Source organism: Zootoca vivipara, chromosome 10, assembly GCF_963506605.1.
Source record: "Zootoca vivipara chromosome 10, rZooViv1.1, whole genome shotgun sequence".
Lineage (NCBI taxonomy): Eukaryota > Metazoa > Chordata > Lepidosauria > Squamata > Lacertidae > Zootoca > Zootoca vivipara.
This window is the reverse complement of record NC_083285.1, coordinates 14,123,914-14,148,168: the sequence shown is the minus strand read 5'-3', so window position 1 is coordinate 14,148,168 and position 24,255 is coordinate 14,123,914. Positions and strand designations below refer to the sequence as shown.

At 41.3% G+C, this 24,255-nt stretch overlaps 1 protein-coding gene and 1 long non-coding RNA gene across 5 annotated transcripts in view; both read left to right on the top strand.

Annotated features, from left to right (window-relative positions):
* PLXNB2 (plexin B2) overlaps window positions 1–24,255 on the top strand; it is a 323,177-nt gene that overhangs the window by 62,224 nt on the left and 236,698 nt on the right. The gene's annotated exons all lie outside the window — the stretch shown is intronic.
* Window positions 615–12,909, top strand: LOC132592747 (uncharacterized). The gene is made up of 2 exons (XR_009558251.1): window positions 615–7,230; window positions 7,263–12,909. It is a non-coding gene; the product is annotated as an uncharacterized LOC132592747 (long non-coding RNA).

Genomic DNA, 24,255 nt, shown 5'->3' with positions numbered 1-24,255 from the left:
AGCTTATAATAATGACATCGTGGCTTCCCTCTCCCCCACTCCGCATTGCCTTATCTGATCAGTTACACCAAACAAGACGTGCACTCGTCTTAACTAAATTTCAAAAGTATGCACACGGATGCCTGCACAGATTGATGTGAAAGGTCTGAACTGGGCTAAACGGGTGGGTTGCTTTGCAGTATGTCACTGTCTGGCAGGTTCTTGGAATCTTTTCCACTTCACCTGCAAGCTGAAAGGTTCTGTGCTAATCTTCCAGTGCATGCATGGTGAGAAACTCTGTCCCTTTGCTAAGAAATCCATGACTATTCGTGCTGGGATAGCCACCATGGTGCTTTCGAGATGTTACTGCACTAAAACATCTCATGTCCATGACTGTTGTTACTCTTCCTCAGTTCCTGTGCCACCAAGGCTCATGGTTTGTTTCTCTGCAAACTACCTTGAGTGTCACAGCTAGGGTTGACAGACTCAATAGTGGACAGGACTTCTGTGCCTTTAATTGCCCTGCTCTCTTTTGACTCCTGAAACCTTAAAGAGAAACCAGCAGACCCTTTGTTTAATTTCCAAGCAAAGGGTCTGCTGGTTTCTCTTTAAGGTTTCCAGACTCAAAAGAGAGCAGGGCAATTAAAGGCACACAAGTCCTGTCCTCTATTGAGTCTGACAACCCTAGCCCTAGGTCTGCCATTTGAAACAAGCCTGCCGCATGGAAGGTCTGGTTCCAATTAGTCTTAAGGTTAAGGAAACATGATTTTTGTGTGTGTGTGATTTCTACTAAGTTCTTGCCTTTTATTTTGCATTTATAAGGAATCTGCTTAATATAAAAGTGCGTGTTTATAATATAAGTGAGTGTGTTCGCTGCCGAGAAGGAAATTATGTAGATTTCACTCTTCTGAAAAATATCCCACTGCTGTGAATGATTAGAGGGTGTGAAACTTGGAGACTTGGCCAATTTAAACTGCTTGAACTCTGCTGCTGAACCTCTTCAGATAGTGGGTGGCAGCTATATTTTAAAGCATGTAAGGGTTCCACCTTTTCCAGGTGATGCCATTTGTTTTCAGTTTCCTATCCCCACATTGCTAGTGTTGCCTGTGTTAATTACTGTTTTTAAATGGAGAAGGTTGGTAGGGGGTATAGTTTTACTAATTGCATTCTAGGGTGAAATTATATGATTGAATGCAGAGGAGATGAGCATTTTGTTCTGACGTTTATGGTTTAAAGGCATGAGATTGTTTTTGGACACTTATGTGTAACCAGGAGTTCATCTTTCCCTGCTGTGGTTCTGATTGTCGCATAATGACAATTTCCCCCCCACATCTCTCTTCCCAGTGCATACAGGAGATGACAGCCCATACCTGTCTACCATATTGAATGTTCAGAAGTATGTTAGATGCCTTGCTGTTTTGCCAAAGTTGTTGACTATCCCATTCCAGCAGAGCTGGGTCATGGGAAAAAGAAAGTTAATCTCAAATGCAATCAAAGTTAATTCTTGAATTGAGGTAATGGACTCCACTGTTCCTTCTGCAAACAAGGGCAGGCATTCCTAGATTAATGAGGTCCATATTCCTTGCGTCAGGTTAATTTATTTGAGTCAACACTTTATAAGAACACCTGAGCACTTCTCTGGCAAGGAACTAGGAGTTGTGTTATAAGAGTTAACCCTAGCATGCACTTAGATTAAAGAAAGTGCCTATAGATGCAAGTCTCTTGGCATGAGGTTGCCTATAAGAAATGTGTCATCCTTTCATAGTTTGGAAATTTTCATACCTATAGTAGTCCCAGCCTTTTGGCTCAGTTTGGGCATTAGTAATGGCTAAGACCTACGTAAAACAATTGAATGAAAATTCTGCTTTCAGTACAACATGGTCACAACTAATTGCGGTTTGACTGGAGTCTGAACCTTTAAGTAAAACTAATGTCAAAAGATCGGTGAAGAACAGTGTTACATTTGGGTTTCAGAATTCTAGGGCCTCTCTTTTAAATCCCCCCCCTCCAATTTATGAGCATGAAAGTCAGTAATTTGGTACTTCTTATGAATTTACTTTTGGTATGTTTTAGCTCATTAGATTTGATCAGCGTCTGCCTCATCAACACGTTAAATTGTGTCTTTAATGCCCCTGTTCTGAATTTTATTTTTAGGTCCAATTTGCAGCTGTTAGCCTGTTGGATCAGTGACTCTTAATGAAAATTCAAAGCAGGTTTTGATTATAAAGTTTAATGTCTCCCCAAAAGCTGTTAAGATTTAATGGGTTACATCTGTATCTTTCATTAATGGGCATTTAAAACAGTATGCACCTGTGCAATTACTCGTTAGAGAAGGTAAATCAAGAATATTATCTATCTTTACGCAGTGTTTCTGTTTAGTAAAACAAACAAAACACCTTTCAGAATATGTTGTGTTCTGTTTTCTCGGTGCTGGAGCCAAGATGATTTCAGGATGGAAAAACTGACACATTTGTGTGTGTGCGTGTTGTAAGGTTAAATTAGTCTAGGCCACAGGTCCATTAAAGCCACCTACCCATTTGGCCTATAGGTTCCCATGCTAGTCATTTGTGGCACAGTGATGACCTGTAAGAGAGACAAAGCCTGGCTTATTTTAGTTCCAGGGAAGCGGCTGGCGCTGTGGTCTAAACTATGGAGCCTCTTGGGCTTGCCGATTGGAAGGTCGGCAGTTTGAATTCCTGCAACAGAGTGAGCTCCCGTTGCTCTGTCCCAGCTCCTGCCAACCTAGCAGTTTGAAAGAACACCAGTGCAAGTAGATAAATAGGTACCGCTGAGGCGGTAAGGTAAACGGCGTTTCCGTGTACTCTGGTTTTTGTCACGGTGTTCCATTGTGAAGTGGTTTAGTCATGCTGGCCACATGACCCAGAAAGCTGTCTGTGGACAAACACATGCCCCCTCATCCTGAAAGTGAGATGAGCGCCACAACCCCATAGTACCCTTTGACTGGACTTAACCGTCCAGGGGTCCCTTACCTTTTACCTTTTTTATTTTGGTTCCCCAGAGACAATACTTACTCGACACAAGTATGGGGCTGCCTGCTAGCTTGGCCATCACCCCCTGCTGAAATTGTTGCTAGACTTGCTCAGCTCCTCCTCCTGTTTTGGATATTGATTCTGTAGTAGGCCCAAGTCTTTTGCAGACCTCAGCCTGATAGGGCATGTAGCTGGTGCATCTTACATTTTGATGGTGCAGCCAGACGTTGCTCCTGATGGCATCAACACCTTTCTTCCTCCCACCCACTTTGTGAAATTTGATTGGGCATTTCCCTGACCTTCGGTTCACATCACTGGCCACTGGTAGTGCCGAGGCAAATGCACAGTGTGATGTCACAGAACTGATAAGGGTGCCTACATATTAAAATGGAGCTGCAGTTTTGGGAGGCTGTCCTGTGTCAAACCCAAGCACAGTGATACCTTGCTTTGCAAACAGTCTGGTTTGCCTATGTTTTGGATTACAAACACGTCAAACCTGGAAGTGCGTGTCCCGGTTTGCAAACTTTTTTTGTATTACAACCCATTTTGGGGGGGGATTATGAACATTTTTTGGGGAGGAAGCCGCATTGGCGAAAGCGTGCCATGGGTTACAACCTGTTTTGGTTTACAAATGGACCTCCGGAACGGATTATGTTTGTAAACCAAGGTACCACTGTATCTAAAGGTAAAGGGACCCCTGGCCATTAGGTCCAGTCGTGACCCACTCTGGAGTTGTGGCGCTCACCTCGCATTATTGGCCGAGGGAGCCGGCATACAGCTTCCAGGTCATGTGCCCAGCATGACAAAGCCGCTTCTGGCAAACCAGAGCAGCACATGGAAACACCGTTTACCTTCCCGCTGTAGCGGTACCTATTTATCTACTTGCACTTTGACGTGGTTTCGAGTTTGGCAGGAGCCGGGACCAAGCAATGGGAGCTCACCCCATCGCGGGGATTCGAACTGCCAACCGTCTGATCAGCAAGCCCTATGCTCTGTGGTTTAACCCACAGCACCACCCGCGTCCCCCCACCACTGTATCTAGTTCTGCTCTAATTGTAATCTTATGAGCAACACCTTTTTCTGGAAGAAGGGAACCAAACCCCTTGGCCCTTCCAGTCATTTTTACTCTCAATTGTTCTGACAGTGTTTTGGTATGATAAATCTATCTAAAGTGTTTGTTTCTGTGGCACTAATTAGTTGCATTTCTGCTCACCCATAGAAATAGGATGAAAAGTTTCTCGGAACAAACTAGAAGAATTTCAATTAACAGCTTCAATAAACACACAACTGTGGTTTTTTTGTAATTCCAGAATTGGACACATGTTCCTTCCCAGACATTTTTTTGCCTGAAGGTTGATAAAAGGAAACTTATTCATTTTATGCCACTTTCAACATTCTCCACATTGTATGTACCGTATATTCCGGCGTATAAGACGGCTGGGCATATAAGACGACCCCCAACTTTTCCAGTTAAAATATAGAGTTTGGGATATACTCGCTGTATAAGAAATACGACCCAGCATATAAGATGACCCCCGACTTTTGAGAAGATTTTCCTGGGCTAAAAAGTAGTCGTACACAGGAATATACAGTAAGCATAGTGCCCAAACCAAAAATTTAAAGCACTGTTATGCCATTTAAACAGCCATGGCTCTCCACCCCTGAATCCTGGGAACTCTGGTTTGTTACTACTGCCTAGCTAGCCGTAGCCAGGGATGATGGGAATTGTAGTCCCAAAACAGCTGGACACCCAAGTTTGGGAAACCCTGGTCCAGAGGTTGTATGTGTTTTTTAGATTGTAAAAAAAGCACTGTGCGGTGCCAGAGATTTATAGTATATTGTTTCAGTTTGAATATATATCTCATTTTTAGGGGGTGCAACCTATGTGTGGGGCCAGCATATAATGGACTGATGCAGTAGTTCTCCTGAGCATATACAAATACATGATTTGTGTCTCGGTGTGTATGTTAAGCTGATGGTGGTTTTAGTAAGTTGTTATACAGCTTGCCACAGAAGTTGGTGCAGTAAATTTCTTGCTACTTGGTTTCCTTCTCACTCATACTTTTAATTATCAGTATCTGTCACACTCGACTACTAATTAAAAATGATTAGTTTACAGCTGGTTTAGCAGTTGATGAAAAATTGATTCTAAAATTAAAGTTTCCCCGAAGGCAGGCATCTTCAGATTCCTCTCTCTGAGGCCTTTATTATTGCTGTAAAGATTCAGGGGTAAAAATTGTTCTGTACTACATGGCTTGGTTGCTTGAATATTTTAAAATGCTGCATATTTATGGCACTTGCTGCATAACATACAAGGAGGCAGGTTAGGCAATGGTTTCAGTTTTCCAGGATGCAATCCTATACATTACATTCTTACCTGGAAGGACACTTAACTGAATCTGTAGGACTGTCTTCTGAGTAGACTTGCATAAAGGGAGATAATTAGTGCCCAGTTGGTATGATATGCAGCAGAAGAGCTAATGACCAGAACATGGGAAATGTTCGATCAGATGTTCAGGTGGATTTCAAGTCCACTTCAACAAGATGTTCAGTGAAGTTGGTCATACCCTAAGATGACCTTTTGATGTGTTTGATTTCACTATAATTTTATCCAAACACCTTCTTGCTTTTATGGTATCTTTCCCTTCATCTAGACTAGTGCCAATAGTAAAGGAACCACGGTGTCATCGAAGTCAAATCCAAATCCCATTAGAAATGTTGATATAATTTGTTCTGAAGAGATTTGATAAACTAGTGTGACCCCCATCTTTGCTTACATTCTTTGTTTCTGCATTCCCTGTGTATGTACAGTATTAGTTTATGGAACAAATCGCAAAAGACCTTTGTTGTTGTTGTTGTTGTTCTTATTGTTACTCTTCATTGTACCATGTCAATTGCACAAAACTCAATAATATGCGTATAGAATATATTGTATAGCACAATATTTCCATTATACTATCAAGGCCATATGTTCTATTTATATATGTAGGAAAATTGTTAGGAGTCAGTTAAGAACTGGGCTCAGATGCGATTCAAGTGTTCTTGTCATTGTTAAAGTATATTTTGCTAGGATGCTAAAGGTTCTCAAGTGTGCAGCAAGACTTTCTGCACATGTAGTTCCCTGCTTTGAATTGAGACTCAAATCTACAAACTTTAATCAGGTTCCTGAGTTTTATTGGCAGTTCTGGACTTTTTATACTGGGATCAAAGGGCTGAATATAAAATTCTCCTGCCTTTGCAAACCGTTCTATGAAATATGGCTAGCAGTTCCACACACTTGAGTTTAGTGAAAGAGCCTAGCCTAGCTGACACCAAGAGGTGTCAACCCCTCCTTTCCCCTCATCATTTCTGCACATGTTATCTCTTCTGATATTTACCTTTAAGTTTTGTTCAGCGTTGTGCAGTAAGACTTTGATTACTGTGGTTGTCTTTGGAGCAGTGTAATGGGATCTTCCTCTGCCTCCAGGATATTCTTAGTGCAAAAAGATAAGGTTCAATGTAGAACTTTCTCCTGTTTGAGAGAGGATCACAAACATAGCATCTCTCTTTAACTTGATGGATACCAAGGATGCTAAGTTGATACTGCTCAAGCTGTTACAATCTTCCATGCTCCTGCACATTATTTTAGCCACTGACTTCTTAGAGCAATTTTCACTTCTAGTATGTGACAGGTTTACTTGGTAGTTTCTTAATCAATGAGACATTTCAGCTCATCCCTATATAATATTTATGGTTCACAGGGGAATGCTGGATTGAAATAAGGGCACTTGCCTTTCTCCCAGTGGCACGTGCATAGAAAATGGCTTTAAGGATTTCGAAAAGGGCTGGGTTACTACTGCCATATAATATGGGGAAAACATCACTCCATCTCATAATGCAACCTCGTGTTGGCTATCGATAAACGGGTGTAACCATTGCTGTTCGTTTATTTAATTGATTACATTTGCACACTGCTCATTGTATCAAGTTCTCTGGGCAGGTTACATGAACAACAAAATAAATTGTAGAAGCATAAAACCTGAGAAAGGGGAATTTGGTGCAAAACCTGAAGCACCCAATACAGTGGTACTACTGGTTATGAACTTAATTCGTTCCGGAGGTCCATTCTTAACCTGAAACTGTTCCTAACCTGAAGTACCACTTTAGCTAATGGGGCCTCCTGCTGCTGCTGCATCGCCAAAGCATGATTTCTGTTCTCATCCTGGGGCAAAGTTCTTAACCCGAGGTACTACTTCCAGGTTATCGGAGTCTGTAACCTGAGGTGTTTGTAACCCGAGGTGTTTGTAACCTGAGGTGTTTGTAACCCAAGGTACCACTGTAGATCGTAATTAAAGGTGCAGTGCTAGCCCCTTTTGCAGTGGGCTGGGGCTGAATTGGGCAACAATGCCCCTTCGCACAGCCCTGTCAACCTCTATCTCCACCAACAGGTTCCATTTGCTCCTAAAGCAGCTCCACTGCCGATACGGGACATCTGCGAGCCCGTTGAAGAATGGAATATTACCAGCTCCAGGCAGTTGCAACCGTTTGCTTGCCGCCGCCGCCGCCGCCACAACCCTTTCTTTCCTGGTTGATGTGGATTTTGGTGGTGGATTTTGGCAGTGGCTCCACTGCTCCATTAAGCTGTGCTAGGATTGTGCCTTAAGTGATCTTTATTTGGCACATAAAAGGTCATGCTGTTGGTACCAGTGAGAACCTTTGGGGAGGCCAAGTCCATAAGTTGCTGCCTGCCTCACTTCATTAGACTGGGGAGCCTGGAGAAGGTTCCCCAAAGAAGATGTCAAAGTCTGTGGAGCGAAGTATGAACCAAGTGATCTTTCAAGTGCCTGAAGAAATGCTTTTGATGGACTCCACAAGAGATTCTGGAAGGGAAAGAGGCCTGTCTGGGCTTCCTAAGTCTTAGACTATGTTGTGCTAACCCTCCTTGTTCCATGATTTTATTAAATCCAAATGGCTCAAGTTAGCTACCACTACAGCCTATTCATGAAAAGATGTGGAGGGGTATGATTTCAGCATGCTTATTATATTTTTGTTTTCAAACCAGCCACATAATATTACTATCCAGAATAAAGCCATAACAACATATTCTATGTTTGTGCAGTAGCTAAGAAGATATCAAATCTAGCCATTCCTGATCTTGCTTGTTCCCCCATTGCTAGGAATGAATGCAGTTAATTGGCGAAAATCTTTATTTTTGGAGTGATTTCATCTCTTTATTTTATAGCCTAGCTATGTTGCATAATGTGCTCCTAGATAGTCAAAAGATGCCCTCCTTGGAGGGTTGATATATTTAGAACCATGGAGTGTGCAGTCATTTTAGTGGTCCCTCAGGTGGCATAAAGTTTGCAACAATATTTTCAGTCAGTTATCACCTGAAGTTAGCGTGTTAAAACTGTAGTCAATAAATATGAGTAGTGTTCGAAGAAGACTTTTTTAAAAAAAGACAAAAAAACTAGAAAGGAATGTGTGTTCTTAAAAAGAGCTTTTGGATCGCTTGCAACTTGAAAGATGAACCTGAGAGGCAAAGGATGATTGACTTGCATTAGTGAAGGGAAAGAAATCTTTATTCTCAGCTGGAAAAGAGAGTGCACAGTCCTTTGAAGCATTTGTTCAGACTGGAATAAGCTGACCTTTAAGATTTTAAGTGAGTTGAAATCAGAATCTTTACTGTCAGTGCACTTGAAGATTAAGAAGACCTGGATTTACTCTAGAACTTCTTAAAAATGGGCTTCTATTATGTTGATCAGTTTTGTTACAATACTAGTCCAAACAGGAGCTTTTCCCCATTGTAAAAAATAATCTTTTCCTTGTTTCCCCCCCTGCAAGTAAATATTCTGTACAGTTCATGATACAGTTTCCATCACAGTATATTGTCCTAAATAAAAAAAAATCTATTCGGGCTGTTAAAACTGTATTGCAGAAATGTCAATTTTGATAACATGGGTGACTATATGGTATTCTATATCTGAGCGTAATGTGCATATATTTTATAAGGGGCTATCTCCAATGAAGCAAACATTTATGGTGAAAAATAATTTTAAGTGCCTTTGCATTTGGAGGTAGCAAACTATTTGTGTTCATATAGGCACCTGAGTACGAGATGTAGGTTATTGTGCAGAAGGTGGGTTTTTTTTTTTGAAAGAATTGAAATAATTTCATTTTGGATATGATTTTATTCTTAGGTGGTATACTACAGAACCATTTTAAAGGCTTGAATCCAAAGAAATAATGCGATTGTGAATCAGGAAACCAGATGTACATCAGGAAAAAATTAATCTGCAGCAGCAGCAGCAGCTGCTGCTTCAGTAGAGGCTAGCCTCTTAAAACATAGCCCAGTGGCTTACCTCTTCAGGGATGACAGCTCCTGGAGAGAAATTGCACAATAAATCTTTGGTTAGGCTACCTGCTTACTTGCAGTTGGATTGACTAATTAGGTTGTGGCCAATATTAGTAGTTCATGGATGGTATATCATGGCTTGGAGCAGCTCATGAATATTGAAAATCCTAGAAAAGCTTATAATTTTTTAATGACCCTTGTTGAAAGGTCGAACGCAGCATTTATGATCTTATTTCTCCGCAGTAATTAGCAGTCAGAATGAATAAGTGTGCCAATTTCATAAAATAGCAGCTCATTGGGGGTGCTGAAAATTAATTCTGTCCTCCAATTAGAACCACCTGTATTGTGCTAAACGACAGATTTCTAGCTCTGTAAAAAAAAATTTTTGGCAAAGTTTCCAATTCATTTCCAATTTAGAAAAAACACACAATTGCGATGCCTGACTCGGACATTTGTCAAAATCCTATTTCCTGAAAGGTAACCTGAACTGTGTTCTTATATTATACCCGAGTGAAGATTTAGTAACTTCTAAATTGCATCTCAAGTAGGTCTGAATTAACAGTTAAATAAACTGGAGGAAGTTCACATATGCAGTCAGTCTTGCTTTTATGATCTGGTGTGTGGTGCCATTTTGCCTGTTGCACAGAGAAATCCTAAGCGCAGGAAGAGGGAGAGAATGAAGTACAGCAGCTCCAAGTTAATGGGCTCTGGACCTCTGAGGAGAACAGGGGACCTTTGGACCCAGTCCTCTTCCCCATAATGTCTTGTTTTGGGGCCTACTGCCAGTGGTAGACTGATGCCAGTGAACTTTCCATGGGTGTACCAAGTGCCAGTGGGTTGAAACCCTACCAGTAGAATGGCATTTCTAATGTCTCAGAGCCAGGAGATCTGGGTGTTTGAAATGTTCTAGCAAGACGCAAGGATGTACTTGCCAAGACTAAACTTATCAGGAAAGGAGATTGTGGGTTCAAGTTGTGCAGTGTTAATCCATTTTAAATATCTAAGAGAGTATAGCTGTTGTTACATATATGGACACATTTTGCAAACTTTCCCCCTCCATTTATATTTTTTCACAGCTAATTACAGAAATAACATCTTTTAAAACACCATTTCTAGTATTTTGATGCGGTTCTCCTTTAGCTCGCTTGTGGTATCTCCGTAACCTAATATATGTTTTCCCATTCCATCCGCACAGAGTGCATTTTATTTCATATAGCCATCCCCATTTAAAACTGTAAAGGAACTGAATATTCAACTCTTTGGAATTGGATATAATTTAAGAGCTATTGTAATGTGGAGTATTCTACTCAAGTAATTTAGTTCATTGAAATTGTGTGTGTGTGAGAGAGACTACACATTCCAAACTAATTTTGTAACTCTTTTGGCCCCGTATTTTATTATAATTTTTTATAGTACATGTAAAGCATAACCATGATTATTAAGGAAGCTGAGTTACAGTCTGTTGCATCCCTTCCCTGGGATGTTTATACATAGGCATGCCGGCAAAATGTGTACTATCCCTCTGTAAGTAGACTGATTATAAAGACATAGCAACATTTGCTACATTCAGACATAATGTTTTTAACCATAATGAAAAACCTCATTGTAAATCACAATAGGTAAAGGTAAAGGGACCCCTGACAGTTAAGTCTAGTCGCAAACGACTTGGGGGTTGTGGCGCTCATCTCGCTTTACTGGCTGAGGGAGCCAGCGTTTGTTCGCAGACAGCTTCCGGGTCATGTGGCCAGCATGACTAAGCCACTTCTGGCAAACCATAGCAGTGCATGAAAATGCCGTTTACCTTCCCGCCAGAGCAATACCTATTTATCTACTTGCACTTTGATGTGCTTTCGAACTGCTAGGTTGGCAGGAGCAGGGACTGAGCAACAGGAGCTCACCCTGTTGTGGGGATTTGAACCATCGACCTGATCGGCAAGCCCTAGGCTCAGTGGTTTTTTAGACCACAGCGCCACCCTAGTCAGATACAATTGTTTTCTCATTAACCGTTGTTAAACATTATGCCTGCAGAGGGGCTTTTAGAAAGAAAACCGCACTGAAAACACTTCAATATTTCTCAAAACATTCCCTCTCGCTTGCTACATCTTCTTTATTGATTATGATGCATAAATTACCATGGAAATTGCCTGTAGTTCAGTAAACTTGTGTATTGATCAGATACCTGTGAGATACTTCTTGGTTGCTACTTTGTTAAGATTATTTTCACTGAAATAGCTTTTCTGCTTTTTATTTAAGCCAGCGTGCTTCATAGTAATTCACTAGTTTGTTCAGCCAAACTGGGACCTGTTTATACCAGAGGGAGGCATAACGTCAGTGGTATTAGATGTGAATTTTGCCATATTTCCTTCCCGCTGGTGGCAGAATACTCTCCAATATACTATAATGGGAGTAACTGCTGCTATTAACTACTGTAAGGTTGAGTCTTGTATGTCCCTGAAATCAATTAATTCTACAGTGGTATACTGCCAGTCTAAGAACTACTGCCAAAAAGAAAAGAAAAGAAAAGAAAAGAAAAGAAAAGAGAGAGTCTAATCTCAAATGAGCCCATAAACTGCTAGCAAGGCCTGTGGATAAAAAGCAGGATGCAGAAGTTGTACAATGTTATTTTTAAACGTAGACACTGAACTGTCAGCAGTGGAAAAGCAGTTTCGCTTGGAATAAATGCTTCCAGACCCAGAACCACCCACACGGTAAGGGGCTTTTGCCAGCGGAAATGAAATATAATGCATCCTACACTTCTCTGGGAATGTTCACAGGCTATGATATCACTAATATATTGCCAGCCATCAACTGCAGACTCAAATACATGGCTTTAATATAATGGCTCTGAATTAAATGTTAAGTTGCTTTCCCGATGCATAATTAACTAAAGGAATTCTGTAGCACAAGTTATGGTGATGGCCACTCCCTTATATCCATACTTAATCCTTTTTTAAAACAATCTATCATTTTGCATCAAGCTATGACAGACGTGGGTGGCGCTGTGGGTTAAACCACTGAGCCTAGGGCTTGACGATCAAAAGGTTGGCGGTTCGAATCCCCGCAACGGGGTGGGCTCCCATTGCTCTGTCCCAGCTCCTGCCAACCTAGCAGTTCGAAAGCACGTCAAGTAGATAAATAGGTACCGCTACAGCGGGAAGCTAAACAGCGTTTCTGTGTGCTGCTCTGGTTCGCCAGAAGCGGCTTTGTCATGCTGGGCACATGACCTGGAAGCTGTACGCCGGCTCCCTCGGCCAATAAAGCGAGATGAGCGCCGCAACCCCAGAGTCGGTCACGACTGGACCTACTGGTCAGGGGTCCCTTTACCTTTATGACTGCTAAATGGAGCCCTGTGTTTGGAGAACAGCACATTCCTGAATACCAAATATGGTGGACAAATGAGAACAGAAGGATCCCAAGAGGCATGTGGTAGTACTCTATTGGGGATAGGATACTGGACTAGATCTAGGTCTGATCCAGCAAATATATTTTTATTTCTTCTTAGGTTACATTTACACGAGTTCCATCATTTGCATATCCACAGTACTCTATAAAGTTGTGTAACACACAGCCCGTTACTAATATTTTTTCCAATTATATTATATTATATTTTAAATAAAATCACATATACATTCCAGTAATACATAATAGATTTTTTCCTTTGTTTGGTTGACTTCTCATCCCATTTCCCATGGTGATTTTAATTTCTCCCCCTTGCTGCACCCTATCTTCTCCCTCTTATATCACAACAATAACACAATAGTCATCTAATTCCTTCTGCTGCACATAGTTCAAATTGTACTTGTGAATTCATCATATTATATAGTGTTTCTTAAAATAGTGCAAAAAAAGGCTTCCTTTCTTCTGCAAAACAATCATTGTTAGGTTCTCTTAATGTTGTTGTTTAGTTGTCTTAGTCGTGTTCGACTCTCCGTGACCCAATGAACCAGAGCATGCCTTGGAAACTCACATTCTTCTCAAAGCTGCTTCTTTTTTATGTCCATGGAGTTTTCTTGGCAAAATACTGGAGTGGTTTGCCAGATCCTTCTCCAGTTGGATTACATTTAGTCTAAACTCTCGGCTATGATCTGTCCTTCTTGGGTGGCCCTGCACTGCATAGCTCATAGCTTCTTGGAGTTATTCAAGCCCCTTCGCCACGATAAGGCAGTGATCCACAAAGGGGTCTCTTATTTTAGCTGTTAGTTTTGCCGATTCCACATAGTCCATCACTTTGCTTATCCATTCTTCCTCGGTGGGAAAGCCCATCACTAATATTTTAATAGATTGAGCAATTTCAATGAATTTTCTGAATAGGAACATAGCAAGCTGCCTTGCACTGAACTGGGCCCTTGGTCCATCTAGCTCTTGTGGTTTGCACTTACTTGGCATCAACTGCCCAGAGTTTCAGACTAGAGACATTCCCAGTCTTATCTGGAGATGCCAGGGACCTTCTGCAAGAGCTCGGAGCTACAGCCCTTACCCAATAGGAGTGCTACAGTTGTTTTCTTACACAGCAAAGCTAGCCTCAATGTCTTCTTTCTTTCTCCACCTTCTAGCACCCTCCATTCTAGGGATAGGATATCAGAGCTTGTGCATGCATAACACAAAGGAATCGAACGTTGTTGTGGACTGCTTTGCTTTGCTTGGTCATGCGGAAAGGCCCTGAGTGTCTTTGCTTCTGTCATTTAAGTAATTCGGTTAAAGCATACACTTTAATCCTATTAGTATTCCACTGTTGTTACAGGGATAGCTCAAGTAATCTTGCCGTTTTGCTTGGTAGCAAACCTGGCTATGGCAGAGTCTCCTGTTTGACAATCCAGGATGACATAGATTTTAGCTTCAGCAAGGGAAATTTAATTACTTACTACCTAGACAAGCTGTAAACACACATTTAATTGCTTACAATGCAGACGTTGGTGACTTCACTTAGCATTGTGCTTGTGTGTTTGTTTGTTTGTGTGTGTGTGTGTGTGTGTGTGCACGTAGACTGACCTGGATCTGGAAAAGAGGTTATGCCAGTCTCCTTTGTAAATGCCAACTGACTATTGTGGTAGTAATGCACATTGAGGAGAAGAAGCACCTGGAACATCAAAACACCTCTTTTCAAGGAGCTGAGCAATTAAGAAGGGTTAACTGAGTGGCACCTGAAGGAAGGTGGAGAGCAAACCATTTTTAAAAAAGTTCAGAACCCTCATAAGTACTGAAATAAGAATCTCACACATAGATCTCTCTTGCTGGAATGGTCCAATTTGTAGTTGTATCTAGTTGTGCCCCTCCACTCATGGAAGGATATTTGCTGCAGTGGAGACTTCCATGAGCGGAAGGGGGCTGAGGATGCAACTTTCTCCTTTCTCCTACAGCTTCCCACACCATTCCCATGGTGTTCTAAAGTTCGCCCACCCAATGCAGATTTGGAGGAGGGGCACAGAAAGGGGAATTGATGACAATGGCCTGTCTTCCTCCAGCCACAGCAGCCTCTGCTGGGACAAGGAGCCTTTAGTGAGTTGAGACACACAATCCACTTACTTTAATGGAATGCTGATTTCTGTAATAGCATATGTCTTTAAACTGTAGGATTTTGTGGACTATTGGGTCCTTGGAGATCTTGCCTAGTAACGTTCCAGACCTTATCTGTCATACAGTATATGCAGAAATTACTGCTGAAAATTATCATGTGGAAGGATGCACAGGTAGGCAGTCCTCATGTTCCTTAGCTGCCGTGAGTTGCATTCAGTGGTTTTGGGCAGCAGAATAAAAGGGAAACATGAATTAGTTCACATATGCATGCTCATCACTACTTTCCGTAGGATCCAAAATACCATTGTTTTCAAGAGAACTGGTTCATGACTCCCACTAGGAAGCAGGTGCCAAACATGGACGTGAATGTCTCCAATCTCTCTAGCCTTTGTTTTTATTGTGCTCTAATTTAGTATGCCCAAAATACACATTGTATAATAGGTGCATTTAGTTGACTTCAAGTGTAATATAAAGTGTTAGGTAAACACACACATTAAAGCCAACCTGACAAAAACAAAGTACAGTCATACCTTGGTTCTCGAACGGAATTCATTCCAGAAGTCCACCCGACTTCCAAAAACGTTCGAAAATTGAGGCACGGCTTCCGATTGGAAGCTTCCTGCACTCAATTAGAAGCCATGCCGGACGTTCAGGTTCCAAAGAACATTCAAAAAGCGAAACACACACTTCAAAAACCAGAACACACACTTCACAAGGCATTCGAGAACCAAGGTACGACTGTATTTTGTTTTGAAAGATTGGCTTCAATGTGAAGCTAATTAATTAGGGATCATCTATATGTGGTCAGGGAAAGCAAGCTTTTAGATCTGTAACTGATCAGGAAAAGTTGAGAAGTATTACAGACCAGGGTCTTTTTTTGTTTTTGTTTTTGTTAAAATTGCTGGTGTTTTTTTTGTTTGTTTTTTGCTGGGAGATAGGACACTGTCCTATTACTTGGGGAAGATTGCATCTGAAAATGACTCTCTCTTGAAGTCCATTGTAGACTGGATATACTATAGTGTTTTTGTTTTTTATTTACAGAAATGAATTGTTAGGAGGGGGAAATGCATACCTGGATTTATCTATGGAGGTCTTGGTAATTCCGGCAAGTCATTTTCATTGTAGCAGTTTCACCCTGAATGAGCTCTCAGCATCCAATGTTTTAGTGAGAATCAACACATTTGTTCTGCAAATTGAAATGCAACTTGTCAGAACCTAGATCCTATTTCTCTGGTACGGTGCCTACTGCTATAGGAACATAGCTGTCAAGTTCTCCCCCCCCCCCTTTTTTAAGGGAAATCCCCTTATGCTGAATAAGCTTCCTCATGAGAAAAGGGAAAGCTTGACAACTCTGTATAGGAAAGTCATGTCTTTCAATGACCTTTTCCATTCAGTGTCATTCTAGTGGTCCTTATTATCCATGAAAACTTGGGAGTCTGGAATTCTGCACTTGCATATTGCATACTTTTGAGTTGCATGGTTCCTGAAAAATGGTTTATTATGCAAAAACCATATACTCACCTTAAACCATGGGTAGGCAAACTAAGGCCCAGGGGCCGGATCCAGCCCAATCGCCTTCTAAATCCAGCCCGCAGACGGTCCGGGTATCAGCGTGTTTTTACATGAATAGAATGTGTCCTTTATTTAAAATGCATCTCTGGGTTATTTGTAGGGTCTGCCTGGTGTTTTTACATGAGTAGAATGTGTGCTTTTATTTAAAATGCATCTCTGAGTTATTTGTGGGGCATAGGAATTCATTCATTCCCCCCCCAAAAAAAATTTAGTCTGCCCCCACCCCACAAGGTCTGAGGGACAGTGGACAGGCTGAAAAGGTTTGCTGACCCCTGCTTAAACCCACGCTTGATATTAATTACAGGTGGGTAGCCGTGTTGGTCTGAGTTGAAGCAAAATAAAAAAAATCCTTCAGTAGCACCTTAAAGATCAACTAAGTTTTTATTTTGGTGTGAGCTTTCGTGTGCATGCACACTTCGTCACGAAAGCTCATACCAAAATAAAAACTTCATTGGTCTTTAAGGTGCTACTGAAGGATTTTTTTTATTTTGATATTAATTGGTATTGATATAGTAAGACTAATGTTTGAATATTTTGTGCATCTTAGTAGCCTGAAGAAAACTTATCTCAGTAGCAAGACTGGGTTTGGAGTCCTAAAGTTATGGGTTTTCCCTACTTTTGCTCATCCTGCCAACATCCTTGCCAGTGGCTAGTGCATTTGTGCATCCTTGCTCATCTATTTACATAGCCACAAAGGATGGTCAAGTTGATTCACAAATTGCTTATGTTGATGTGTGTGCTATCAAAATTCCCAAATGTGGAGATGGGTTGATCTATGCTCGACGCATGGAGGAGCTCGAGAGAGAAACTGTGTGCACATTTGCCCCACAAGTGCACCCATTACCTTAATGGCGCAGTCATCATAATTTGAATATTCAAGATTCTTCTCTAATGTGCTGTGTCAATATATAATCAAATAAGACAAATAATCCAACTAGCCTTGTTAAAAAGCAGAGGGGAGTTCTCTCTGATAAAAGTAGAGTGTAATCTGTTTAAACAGCTTGGGTTCAAAGTTCAGCATTAACTAAATCAATAGTTACAAGTTGGCTCCTGGACAATTCAATTAGGAAACAATCCAAAGGCAGGAGGAAGAAAGTAGTTTTGTGTTAAGGATTTAAAGCATTCTTAAAAACAAGATAGCCATATGCACCAAGGCAATATTATGGCACCAACAAGATCATAATTTGACAAGTAGGTCTGTAATATGCGCACACTGTACATATTAACTGTACTAATAACAATTCCTAAAAATTTGAACAACGCATATTTGTAAATATCCAAGCACATAGTAGTTTATTTTTAAAAAGACTGCTGCTCACTTTGACAACTGTGCATATATATATATTTATAGTTCTTTCTTGGCTTCTCTTTCTTTGGTAAAGGCTAGTAACAGTTTCAAAACAGCCAATGACTCAATTCAGACAATCTCAGTTTCATAAAATGAGAGAGATCAACCAACCTTTCACCATACAAGCAGCCCCTTCACTCCTTCATGCAAGTCATCAATCCAGGACACCTCTAATAAACCATAATTTCATATTTCATTCAAACTGGGAAGCGATTGTTCCAAACTTCGGAAAAAGTTGGGGATATTAAGCCGTGGTTTCAAGTTGGTTTAATAACCTGGTTTGTGTCAAACCAGTTACCCAAACTATGGTTTATTAGAGGGGTTTTTTGTTTTTTTGTTTTGCTTGATTGCTTACACTATAAAGGCAGGAGCAAGGGGGATTCTTGCATTGGAAAAATGTGTATTCGTTACCTCTGCTTATTAAGGAATATGAAGGTGATAGGAGGTAAGAAAATACAAGTACCAACTATTGCATAAACTTCTATAAAGGTTACAGAATGACCAGGCAGAATAGAAACAGTTATAGACTGATAGGCAGGCCTTTCACTGCACAATCTTGCCCTCTGATGCAGCCAGGCAGAATGGCTACTTGCAGACTCCCCGGAGAAGCACCTGGTTGGCTAGTGTGAGAACAGGATGCTGGGTTAGTTGATATAATGCAGCAGGACCACTGCTGTGTTCTGAAAGCATACCTTGTAATAAGAACATATGGACAGCCCGCTGGATCAGGCCAATGGCCCATCTTGTCCAGCATTCTGTTCTCACACTGGCCAACCAGAAGCTTGTTGGAAACCAGGGAATAGGAGAGCACTCTCTCCTCCCATGGCTTCCAGCAACTGGTATAATGCTTGAACTGTCTTTGTATAATTTAAAGCAAAAACTTAATAGCAGTCACCATGGCAGGTGAAAGTGCTGGAGGCTGTATCTTGGCCTAGTGTAGCAGTGATCTTGCAATTTTCCTTTCAAGAATAGGGTATTTTAGTGATCCAGTCAAGACGTGGGCAGCCACAAAATGTGTGGGTGGTTTTGAGGTATGAAGAGTCTCTGGAATGCAGCCTCTAAATAAAAAAATTCCATTCATTTGCAGGTGTTGGTAGCTAGGGTGTGTTGAAGGAATCTATGTTTTACCATTCAGGAGTATTTCGAGCATTCTGTCTTTGAAAAGTAGTGACGGTGTGTTGGTTGATGTAAGAAGGAAAAGGTTGGCAACCCATTTCACCCACAAAATAGGGACTTTCCCGTTGTAGGCAGTGATGCTGTAGGAGCACATTCTTTCATTCATACAGACCACCCACCACTCATACAAAATAGCAAGACAGTGCGCAACGAAATACTGTAGGCAAATAGAATAAAACATAAAATGCCATGAAAACAATATAGGGGAAGGTGTTAAGTGAAATATAATGCAATGTGTAATTACAATCAACTGCATATTTAATTTGGGTGGGTGGGAGCGAAGGTACAATGTTTCAAAATCTGCTTGAAACGCCAGAATCTTGTTATGCACCTTTACATTGATACCTTGGCTTCCTTCTGCCTGCATAGTGTTCCTTGCCTGTTTTAAGAGGATGTCGCCGTATATACCATGCCAACAGATTGCAGTCCAACTTGCAGGGGGGGGGCACAAACCGTGGAGTCAAACCGTGGCACAGTGACAGCTGCAAGGTATCTGAGTTGAGAGGTTACTTCACATGCCATGTTCACCACACCATTGCAACACCAGGAATCATAAGAATGGGCATGACCCGTGGAGCATTGTCACCTGAAGATAAAATAGCAGCTCTTTAATGAGGTGTAATCACTATGTAAAGTTGAAAAGTACTTCAAAAGTACTGGATTATGTATTGGGAAATTTAACCTTTTTGCTATAGATACCACCACTTTAGAGATGCCCCTTAATGTATTGATAAAGTTTATTATTATTTGAAGGCCCTGTAATCATTTGTATTCAAAGCATGTCTTTTGGAGAGGTTGTAAATCATTTTTAAAAGCCTACCAAGCTCTGTTCTTTCATTTTTATTCATCCATCCATTCTTTCCCATTATATCCCACCTTTCTTACATCATGAAACCCGAAGTGGCATAAATGAGGTCTCCCCTCCCCGACTTTCCTTCAGCCACATAGTGATCTCATGTGCTCAAACTATGCACTATAATTCTAGAAGTTGCTTATTGTTCTCTCTCCTCTGTCCAATTGCCCCTTTAAAATATATTTAGATAGATATATATATGACCAACCACTGCCTTGCCAATCTTACCTAGTGATCTGGTTTTATTATTTCAACAAACCTTCTAAATTGAGTTATTTATACCACTTGGCATCTGTATTGAATTTGGATTGATATATATGCAGTTGTTTTTAACTGGTTCTGTTTAACTGTTTTATATAGGTTTTTATTACATTTTAGATTGCTTCAGTGTGCCTGAAGGGAAGTGATTAATAATAATAATAGTAATAATAGTTAGAATGATGTCATTTAATATTTAGGAATTGTTTATGTGGGCCACCTTTCAATAAAAGGCATGTATCAAAGGGAGGTGAACTGCAAAATGAACTCTACAGGGGGAGTATAATTACTTTCTACTCAACAGGCCTCTGACAGAAACATTGAACATCCTTTAGTGAATGCCATAGATGTTTCCTGACATTTTATGCAGGGGAAGAGTCCTTTGGAATGACAAGCCTTCTGCGGGAAATGGTCTGCATGTTGTCTATTTCTAGCCTGAACCTAGGGACCACTGGTATTTCCAACTCCAGACATCCTTTGTGGATGTCATAGCATGCTCAGTGACAGGCAAATGTATTTCTGGAAGCTGGTTCTGTAATATTGATGACTTTAAATACAGCAGTGAAGTGGGTGGTTTGCAGTGGGAAGTTTGTGAAATAAATATGTATCAGCTGCTCCTGTGAAATGTCTTCATGATCTCGGGTGGGTTTTGGGTTATGTTTTCAAGAGTTCTTTTCAAGCAGATGTGGCTTTTGTTGTTGTTATGGGTTAGGTAAAGGTAAAGGGACCCCTGACCATTAGGTCCAGTCGTGACCGGCTCTGGGGTTGCGCGCTCATCTCGCATTATTGGCCGAGGGAGCTGGCTTATAGCTTGCAGGTCATGTGGCCAGCATGACAAAGCCGCTTCTGGCAAACCAGAGCAGCACATGGAAACGCCGTTTACCTTCCCGTTGTAGTGGTTCCTATTGATCTACTTGCATTTTGACGTGCTTTCGAACTGCTAGGTTGGCAGGAGCTGGGACCAAGCAACGGGAGCTCACCCCGTCACAGGGATTTGAACCGCCGACCTTCTGATCAGCAAGCCCTAGACTCTGTAGTTTAACCCACAGCGCCACCTGGGTCCCTGGTTATGGGTTATTATGCCTTTTTTAAACCTGTATTTGTGTGGAAGCTTTTCACAGAAAAGCCATTAGCAGCAGTACATTTTGTTTTGTATAAAAAGGCTATAGAGCCAAATGGGAAATCTGAACTTCAAAAATGACTTCATTTTCGCTTCTGCCCTTGTATGATGGAAAGTACTGATAGACTTCCTTATTATGATCTGGTGTGTACTCATTGAAGATGGGAGTAAAGAGGGCAGAACATCAAAGTAAAATGTGTTGACCTTTATTTTATTTTATTTTTTAAAATTGCTTTAATACCAACTGTGTAAATATTGAGTCTTCACAACTCTCAAACAAAGGCTGATGTAAGAAATAAATGTTTCCATTGCAAACTAAAACATAGCAGCAAAAATCCAGTTTTTAAATGTTGTGCTTGGGTTGTTTCCAAATCGTTGCTTTCCTCACACCTTGTCCTCCCTGGAAACTGACTACAGGTGATGCTGCTATCGGGACTCTCTTTACAAATTATTGATGCCTGGTTGATATTGGGGCTTTTCTGGGGTGCTCCAAAGTGGTATAGTAGATGTACTAGATTAGACAAATAGTAGTTTCAAAAAAGAGAACTGTTTGGGTGGTTCTCCGCTCAATGAGTGTGATTCATGCCCAAACTGGGTGATGTGATAGTGGCAAATAGAAACTCTTAGCAGATCTTAGCAGCTGCTAACGCAGTAGCAGGAAATTGATGGGTTGTTTTAGGAAATGAATTATTTTGATAACCAAGAAGGGAAGTTGAGATATTGCTTCAGGACTGGTCAGAACCACACTTCCCAAGGTAGGAGGGTAGGAGAGATTGTTATTGCATTATGCCCTATATCAGTCAGGTTTTCAGTGTCTATAGGAGCAGTTTTTGACCACTGCAAGGTATAACATATATTCTCCCTTTGCCCCAATGATTCCTCACAAGCACACTGATTATCCAGTACATTCTGTGTTCCAATAGTTTCTTTTCTTTTAAAAAATGCCTAGCTTCACTGACATCAGGCATGGTGGCTCATCTCCACTTTCTAAGGAAGCAGTTTGCTGTGCAAGCTGTCACTTATCAATGGCTGTCAGAAACCATTCTGGCACCTCTCCTTTTTATGTGTTGTGTAAGCCAGTTGACCCCTCTTGCAGTAATGACATTTAAATATAAAAATTCTCGATGAGAAAAAGCTAAGGGTTTTTCTTTGGGGGAGGGGGCTCCAATCGTAGTAAAAGTGACAAATTGCTTCTCTTAAGCTTCATTGCTCAAGATGATTTACAAGACCTTCACAATCAGTTTTAAGTAGCTACCTACAGTGCGGTAATGCTTTTGGAGATAGATAGCATTAGCAACAACAACAAAAATACCCACCTTGTTAGTATACTTGAATACATGTTGTAAAATACAGTTTTGTTTATGGAAGGTGCCAGTTGAATTTTAAATCAACCTGAGCTTGCACTCTTATAAATAAATATAAATTTATGTGTGCACTGTAAAAGATCGTTTTGGCATTTGATAATTGTCACCCAGTTTCTGTGGCAAAGCTACCATAGTAAAAGCTGGTGCCTGCAAATCACTGTTTGCTATTTGGTAATCTGGCAAGTTAACAAATTCTTTGAGTCATGCTTCTCTGTTCATTTCTGTAGGAATCTAATGCTTCCATGTTTTAATATAATTTCACTTATTAATTCAACCCTGCGTGTGCATATTATCAGCTAACAGCCATTATCTTTTAAATATTTTTACATAAGTTTATATCACTAATGCTTTTGCCGGGATGCTAAAAATAATTATATATCATTTTGCATAATTATATACATGTGTTTTTACTGTAGCGCAAGAACATAATTTCCTTAGTAATGCCTTAAGCGTAATGAGATGTATATCATCTTATTATACAAGCTTCTCGCACCATGACAAGTGTGCTTTGGCTGCCTCCATTATAAGCTATGTGTATGTGCAGATATGGCAGGATGAGATCATCACTGTGGTTGCCCAGTGATCCCAAGTCACCGGCTTCTAGGCTTGGAGGAAGGCATTGTTTGGCAATTGCATGACCGAATTACTTGGAGCACTTTGGCCACGCAGGGCCAAACTTGCAATCCCCACCTCCACTCCTTCCTGCCCTGGATCAGGAACAGGAGATAGACCCTTGGCTGTAGTCTGAGGAAAGCACCCATAATTCCTTGGTCACATGGAAACCAAATTGGCAGGGGCTTGGCAACTGCAATTTGAGGCTTGGCTGCCAAAATCAGCCGTCACCTTAGGATATGAATATTGAACATTTTCTAAAACAAACTTAACAGCTGTAGGCAACGTTTGAAATCCGGCAGGCATATTTTGCATCTGGCTACCAGCCACTTGCGAACAAGTGAAGATGCCTGGGCACCAGGATGGCGCTTGATGTCTCCACCACCTGGAGCTGTATGTCTGGGGATCCTTAGATCTAGACTGTTTCCACGCTCTAGCAACACACCCTGTAGGATTCTATCTGTTATATTTTATCTGCACTATCATAATCAATTTCAGGAACAAAAAACGTCGTATTGAAAAATAGGACTTTTGAGCCATCTGGCCCCCAAATGGCAACAAGGCATTCTGTTTTGGCCTATAATCTTGATTTAAGAAGCCATTTGGTGCCAGTTTCTAACACTGGCTATAGGCAGGGGCATCTAACCCATAGAAGCTAGTGGTGTGGGGCGCCAAGTTCTGGAGGGCGCCAGGGAAGAGGTGGAGGCTAGACGTGGCACCTCTCGACATTAGCTCGCCACCCTCACCCGCCTCCGCCATGCCACCCGTGCCGAAGCAGCGCTGCACCTGGAGCCTCTGTCTGCCGTGGCCACTGCGGCACAAAGCGGCCAGCTGAACCGGGAGGCACTGCGTCCAGCCTCTGCCTCTTCCCCATCAGAGGAGACACCCTCCAGCCACTGCCCGCCTCCTCCATCCCCTCCGGCAGCACCATCCTTCCTAAAAGAAGGTTGGCAACTCTGGGAAATTTGGGTGGGGGGGCACCGGAGGGAGCTTTGCATTATGGTGCCGGATATGCTTAAGACGGCCCTGGCTGTAGGTGCAAAAAAGTAGTTATAAGATGGTATTATGAGCCACAAGTATATCTAGTCGGAATTGATTGGCCTGTCTGAATAATGTAAACCCTCTTCAACAACAG